Below are 8309 nucleotides of genomic sequence, written 5' to 3'. Positions count from 1 at the left end.
GCACCCGTAGACCCGAGCTACAGATGCTCTGATTCCCTCTAAGGGATATGTATGCAGAGGATCGCGATGATCTTTGCGAGCATAATCAAACAAACACCTTAGGTCCCACCTATTTCACAAGAACCTCTCAATAACATGGAATGAAAAATATAGCAAAGAAACCTATAGAGTACTATAGATACGTTGGGTGCTAATACCTTCCCTTCGTATAACCAACCCTCTTACCCAAGATCTCTCCCCCCACTTTTAGGTTATTGCAGCTTTTTTCCTTTTCCTACTTTGGAAACAATAAAAAGTTTGGTTGGAACAAAAGAAAAATCATTTTTTTGAGCACTCGAGCCCAAAGAAGGCATCAGGCGTCTCATCCCGAAAAAAGACAACGATTTTTCCCCGCGACAGAAAAATGGCGACTTCACTGGGGACCATCTTTTTTATTGTTTCCAAAGGAAGGGTTAATTCTATTTTCTATATTTTTCATTTCATTTTTTGTTACATGTGTGATTCTTTGGTTCTATTATTTGTGTGGTTCTGTTACAAGTGATACATTATGGACAAATCCTAACCCGGATTAAGTACACATAAGAATTAGGTGGAGGGTATAGTCATGTACAGGCGTACGTGAGAATCCTTCCGCTCAGTGGAGGTTCCTTGTTGGTAATATATGTTTAGCATGTTTCGTAGCGAAGACATTATTACTTTCATTGAACTGTAGAAGCTGAGTTGGCCGTAGAACCCCAACCCATCCTGGCCTTATTAGGTTGTGGTGCAGAAACTATTCAGGTGAAGACTTGGATTAGTTGTCATGCGGAGAACCACACTCAGACGAGTTTTTCTTGAGAATATTACTGGCTCATGAGCTTAATTGTGGAAAGCTGGTAATATCCGAAAGAAAAATGTAGACTCTGACGTATCAGTAGAACATGTTGTGCAGGTGATTAACTAGAACTATCCCATTTTTGGTTCTCTGACCTCATGCTCGTGACTTTGGACCTTTGAACCTATGCGTTACCATGTTTGCGTTACCATGCTTGTGTTATCATGTTTGTGTTACCATGTTTGCGCTACCATGTTTGCTTTACCATGTTTGAATATGTGGCATCCATGCATCCATGCATTCATACATTCATTAAAAAACCCATCTTTTTCCATAAAAAACATGATTTTTCCAAAAAAATTTAGAGAATTTTCTTTGCAAACATTATAGGATTAAGTTATGGAAAAAACGTATACCAAAAAGTACGGTTTCAAAGCGCCTGATGTGGAAAAACTGAGAGAGTTAGCATCTTCTGTACAAGATCCTTGTAATTTTAGGAAAAGCCATGGAAAGCTTTTGCCTATTTTGAACACTCATGTTGATGAAGGACTTCTCAAAACTCTGGTTCAGTTCTATGATCCCGTCTACCGGTGTTTCACCTTTCCAGACTACCAGTTGGTACCGACCTTGGAAGAATATGCCAATCTTTTGGGTATTCCTGTGTCTGACAAAATACCCTTCAATGGTTTGGAAGCCATTCCTAAGTCACACGTCATTGCAGCAAGTATCCACATGAAGAAGTCTGAAGTAGAGAGTAATTGGACTACCAAAGGAAACCTCCCGGGTTTAACTTCACACTTCCTAATAAAGAAAGCCTTTGATTTCATCGAAACTGGTAGCATGATAGCTTTTGAAGCTATACTAGCCTTGCTCATCTATGGGTTAGTTCTGTTTCCCAATGTCGACAACTTTGTTGATATCAATGCCATAAAGATCTTCCTGATTGGGAATCCTGTTCCGACTTTACTTGGTGACATGTATTTCTCTGTCCATCATAGGAATCGCCAAGGTGGTGGAATCGTTGTATGTTGTGCACCTCTGTTGTTCAAATGGATTGTTTCACACTTACCTGAGTCTCCTATTTTCATGGAAAACCGAGAAGGCTTACGTTGGCCTCGAAGACTTATGTCTCTTACTAATAATGATATTCATTGGTATACCTTGGCTCGCTGTGGTACAGAAACCATTGATAGTTGTGGGGAGTTCGCCAACGTACCCCTCATTGGTACACAAGGAGGAATTAACTACAATCCGGTCCTAGCCCGACGACAACTCGGGTATGCAAATTCAATTAAACCCATTGGTCCTACAGTGGAAGGTTACTTCTACCGAGAAGGGGATAATCCTCAAAGGTTGAAAGCAAGAATGGTGAGAGCTTGGTACGACGTCCGATGGAAAGAAAAAGGTGAGGAAAGAAATTGCATTGCCATGGACGCCTACACCTGCTGGGTAAAGAAAAGAGCAAAGGAGTTTCAAATGCCTTATGCTTATGAAAAACCCATGTTTCCTGCAGTGTCTCAACGACCCAACATTCCCACTATGGAGGAATACCAAGACACTTTGGCTAAGATGAGGATAGAAAAAGACGGTTGGGAAGAAAAGTTTCGCAGAACTGATGTGGAAAATAGAAAGTTGAAGAAAAGAGTGAAAGATCACGAAGAAACTCTCTATTATCAAGATGGATGGCTCATGAGCAAAGATGAGAAGATTCGTCAGAAAGACGCTGCAATCAAGAGGTACATCAAAGAAAGCAAGAAAAATCTTGAAGGCTCGACAAGCAACGCTCCGACTCCTGATGATTGGAAGAATATTGTTGACAAGCTGAGGACTGAAAAGGCCAAATTGAAAGCTCACTATGGGAAAGAAATCATGAAGCTCAAGCTGCACAATGCATTTGGTTCTTCGTCTGATGAAGATGCTTAGGATTGTTTAGCTTTTTATTTATCATTTGCTTTTGTAAGGAGCTACGCTCCAATGTTGTAACATTTCCCATTTATTCAATAAAAGAATAGTTTGTGTTCCAATGTTTGCAAGGAAATAATCTTTAAAATATTTGGAAAAATCATAAATTTCTTTTTACATACATCATTCTGCATATCGAGTCTGTTGTATAGAGTCTCATCTTTTGGATCTTTCTCCAATAGATCGTCAAGCTGTCGCGTCTCAAAGTTTCTCGACCGCGCTCGCAATCAGATCACAGATACAATACTCGTTCAAACAGAAGAAGAGTAATGGAACACTCTGAACAAGAGAATATTGAGCTTCGTGATACAGTGACCACCCTTCAAGAAAAGTTGGAAAGTCTCACTACTCTGGTTGACTCCTTAATGGCCGCACAGAATCAGCCGCCGCCACCCAACAGCCAAGCGACGGTAACATCTGAAGTCACTACTCCAGTTTCTACAGTTGCATTCAGTATTCCATCTTTCTCCATGCCAGAAGGTTGGGGCACGCCTTTCAGCTTTGGTGCAGGTTTTCGCCATAATTTTTCCGGGGTTCAAACAACCACAACTGAAGCGCCTGCTGCACAAAGTTCACTGTTTATTCCACATTCAGGGGTAACTTTTTCCCAAATCACTATGGCACTTTCTCAGCCCACTATGACGGTTCCGACCCCTACGGTTCACATTGTTCCTTATGATGGCAATGAGATTTATCATGATCAAGGTGATAGCACAAATCAGCGTAATCTTGTGGGAGATCTCCAAGAGCAGTTTAACAAGATGCAGCTGGAAGTTAAAGCTATCCGTGGAAAAGATTTGTTTGGAAAGAATGCCCAGGAGCTATGTTTGGTTCCCAGTGTACAAATACCTGCTAAATTCAAGGTCCCTGACTTTGAGAAGTCCAAAGGTAGTTCTTGTCCACAAAGCCATCTTGTGATGTATGCTAGAAAGATGTCTACTTATGCAGATAATCATCAGTTGCTTATCCATTACTTTCAAGACAGTTTGACTGGTGCCGCACTGAAGTGGTAAACAGGCTTGGATAGCACTAATATTCGAACATTCAATGACCTAGGTGAGGCCTTTGTCCGACAATACAAATATAACTCGGATATGGCTCCAGACAGAGATCAGCTTCGATCCATGGCTCAGAAAGACCATGAAGCTTTCAAAGAGTATGCCCAACGATGGAGAGAAACTGCTGCTCAGATTAATCCACCGTTAAAAGAGAAAGAGATGACAAAGATCTTCTTGAATACTCTCAGTCCGTTTTATTATGAACGCATGATTGCTAGTGCTCCAAGTGATTTCACCGAAATGGTAAACATGGGGATGCGTCTAGAAGAAGGAGTCTGAACCGGACGTCTAACTAAAGAAGGTGGATCTTCAAGTGGAACCAAAAAGTTCGGAAGTGGTTTCCAAAAGAAGAAGGAACAAAGTATTGACATGGTATCCCAAGGGAGGCCAAGAGGAAATGTCCATCGCCAACGACAGGTAGCTGCTATCGCACCAGCCGTTAATACAGCACCGAATCCGGGATTTACCCCGCAGTTTCAACAACAGCAGCCTCGACCACAGGCTCAGCAGTTTAACAATAATCAGAATCGAATACAAAGAGCTCCACAGTTTGATCCGATTCCAATGACCTACACAGAATTGTACCCTGCTTTGATTGAAAAAGGTCTCGTTCAAACTGGAGCACCACCACCAGTACCTGAGAAACTCCCATGGTGGTACAAAGCTGAGGTCTCATGCCCTTATCATCAAGGAGCACCTGGCCATGATCTTGAGCATTGCATAGCCTTGAAATATGAAGTTCAGAGGCTGGTTGGATCCAATCTCCTCTCTTTCAGAAATTTGAATCCTAATGTGCAAGCAAATCCGCTGCCCAATCATGGAGGGCATGTTGTAAACATGGTGTATGGATGTCCTGGTCCGTACCGAGTCTATAATATCAATTTCTCAAGAGCCGATTTGGTACAAATGCACGCCACTCTCTGTCGAGGGCCGAGTTTTCGCCAGCATCACTATGGTTCCTGTAGCATATGTTGTGTAGATCCTCATGGATGTTCGATTGTGAGAAGAGATCTCCAAGTTCTATTGGATAATGGTACTATTCAGATCTACAGAAATAGGGATGAAAATGAAGTTAACATGATAGGATGTTATCCGCATGAGCTTTTAGTCTCAGATATCAACTCGGAAATGCCTACAGTTAACGTCATCGTTCCTCATTTCAACATGCCTGAGCGCATGGAAGTTACTTACAACAAGCCAAAGGTTCCTGTTGCTCCTTTGATCATTTGTCTACCTGGACCTGTTCCTTATGACTCTGACAAGGCAGTTCCCTACAACTACAATGCTACAATGATAAAGAATGGACAAGAAGTTCCTTTACCTACTCTTTCATCTGTCGTGAATATAGCCGATGTGAGTCGAGTAACAAGAAGTGGACGTGTGTATACTCCACTACCTCCAAAGCAGCCTGTTGCTCCTGCTACCGGACAAAATCCTGTTAATACACCAGTGGGGAATCCTGTGGAAATTCCTATCAGTAATACAAGCACTGATGTTGGTCAATCTAGTGGAACCAATGTCAATCCTGACTTTGATGAAATTTTGAAGCTTATCAAAAGAAGTGAATACAAGATTGTGGATCAGCTTATGCAGACTCCTTCAAAAATCTCAATACTTTCATTGCTTTTAAATTCTGAAGCCCACAGGGAAGCTCTGATGAGAGTCTTGGATCAAGCTTTTGTAGATCATGATGTGACTGTTGACCATTTTGATGGGATAATAGCCAACATAACTGCTTGCAACAATTTAAGCTTCTGTGATGAAGAACTCCCCGAGGAGGGTAAAAATCACAATCTTGCTTTGCACATTTCTATGAACTGTCAGTCAGACTCTTTGTCCAATGTGTTGGTAGACACCGGATCTTCCTTGAATGTGATGCCAAAGACGACTCTTGCTCGCTTGTCTTACCAAGGAATGCCTATGAAGTTCAGTGGTGTAGTTGTCAAAGCATTTGATGGATCGCGAAAATCTGTTATCGGCGAAGTCAACCTTCCCATGACAATTGGTCCACATACATTTCAAATCATCTTCCAGGTCATGGACATTCAAGCTGCTTATAGCTTTCTGTTAGGACGACCATGGATCCATGAAGCAGGGGCAGTAACTTCTACGCTCCATCAAAAGTTAAAATTTGTAACAAATGGAAAATTGGTAACGATAAGTGGAGAACAAGCCTTGATGGTGAGTCATTTATCCAATTTCTCTTTCATAAGTGCTGATAATGAGGAAGGAACGCAGTTCCAAGGTCTCTCTTTAGAAGACGAATCTTCCAAGAAGAAAGCATCAATCTCTTCTTACAAAGAGGCGGTAAAAGTAGTGAAAGATGGAACTACCACTGGTTGGGGGCAAGTTGTGATCCCTACCAAGAATGAAACTAGAGCAGGACTCGGATGTTCACCAACGTTCTCAAACTGCACCAAGAAGGATGAAACCCTTCGTCCGATCAAAGAAACATTCATTAGTGGAGGATTCCTTAACCCAATTCCTCAAGAGGTTAATGTCCTTATTGAAGAATGCATCAAAGAAGGTCTCTCCGATGATGAAGAAGAATGGAAATGTTATCTCAATGACTCGGGATATATATCTCAGGAAGAACCATATCCTCCTTCGGAGAAACCCAAAGGCAAAGAAACTCCGCCTGTTCCTGCAGAAATCTGGGACACCTTGGGACAACCAAGTGGAAAATTTGATTATATGGTGAAATACACTGCACCTGAAAGTTCAAAGGTTGCGATTGAAGATATCCAACCAACTGGATGGGGAGATTCCTTTGAATATAATAGTCAACCAGAAGAGGCTTATCAGCCCTGTCAATTTTCTCAGCAGCCTGAAATTACTGAAGATTTCGGATTTAATGCATCTGCCAAGGTTTATGATCCTGAAGGTGGTTATTATCACATAAATGCCATTTTTGAAGATGAAGGGGAAGATGGTCCCGCAGCTGACTCAGAAAGTGTCGCTGACAATGAGTCTCTTCATCCTGAAGACTGGGAAATACATCCTGAAAATTCTGAAGATTGTGACTCGTCTTATGCTCTTCAAGAAGTAGAAGAAGACCGTTTCAACTCTACAAAGAACAAGGGTGACAAACCAGGGCCTTCAAATCCTGCTCGACCAGCGGTCAATGTCAAAACTGAAGATAATTCTGAGGAGATTTTTCCTGAATACATAATACACAGAGGAGTTCGTTGCTACTGGAAAGCTGTCGACGTTCCGAATGTTGTTCGCCGCTCAAAGTAATCACCTCGCTGTTATTTTGACCTCCTGCCTTGCCCAAAGCAGAGAGATGTTTCATAGGGCTTTGCTTTTAAATGTTCCGCCCAAATAACTTTGTGTATAGGGCTTTGTTTTAAAAGTTTCCCTCTTTGTCCTGCCCAAGGCAAATGAGTTTGTGTTTAGGGCTTTGTTTCAAAAATGAATCATAAATAAAGTGTCATTTTGAATTCCCTACATTATGTGTTTTATTTTTTGCTTTTTTCTGGAAATGGTAATCCTAAAAAACCAAAAAAAAAAACCAAGAAAAAAACTTTTCAAAAAAAATCTGCATACACTCTTGCATTCATAAATTTTTTCTGAAATAAATATAACTCATATGTGCAGATTTACTATTGATAAACCCATTGAATGCAATAACCCTATGCCCTCTCCCAACTTTGAGTTTCCTGTGTTCGAAGCCAAAGAAGAGGAAGAAGAGGAGATCCCAGACGAGATCTCTCGATTACTTAAGCACGAGGAAAGAGCCATTCTGCCTCACAAAGAGCCTCTAGAAAAGATCAACTTGGGTTCTGAAGAAGACAAAAAAGAAGTGACCATTGGATCGCTGCTTGATGCTGATGTCAAGAGTAAGTTGACAGACCTTCTCAAAGAATATGTGGACGTGTTTGCCTGGTCCTACCAAGACATGCCAAGGTTGGATACCAATATTGTTCAGCATTACTTGCCATTGAAGCCAGAATGTCCGCCGGTTAAGCAGAAATTGCGAAGGACTCACCCTGATATGGCTAACAAGATCAAAACAGAAGTTCAGAAACAGCTCGACGCAGGTTTTCTAGTCACCTCTGAGTATCCTCAGTGGTTGGCCAACATAGTGCCAGTTCCGAAGAAAGATGGCAAAGTCAGAATGTGTGTTGACTACCGTGACTTGAACAAAGCCAGTCCAAAAGATGACTTTCCATTACCACATATCGACATGCTGGTTGATAACACCGCTAAGTTCAACGTCTTTTCCTTCATGGACGGGTTCTCCGGTTATAATCAGATCAAGATGGCTCCTGAAGACATGGAGAAGACATCTTTCATTACCCCATGGGGAACATTTTGCTACAAAGTGATGCCATTTGGATTAAAGAATGCAGGCGCAACTTACCAAAGGGCGATGACTACCCTCTTTCATGACATGATGCATAAAGAAATTGAAGTTTATGTGGACGACATGATAGCCAAGTCCAGCACAGAAGAAGAACATATTGAATACC

Source organism: Vicia villosa, linkage group LG3 (genome assembly GCF_029867415.1).
Source record: "Vicia villosa cultivar HV-30 ecotype Madison, WI linkage group LG3, Vvil1.0, whole genome shotgun sequence".
Taxonomy (NCBI): domain Eukaryota; kingdom Viridiplantae; phylum Streptophyta; class Magnoliopsida; order Fabales; family Fabaceae; genus Vicia; species Vicia villosa.
This window is presented reverse-complemented; position numbering follows the sequence as displayed.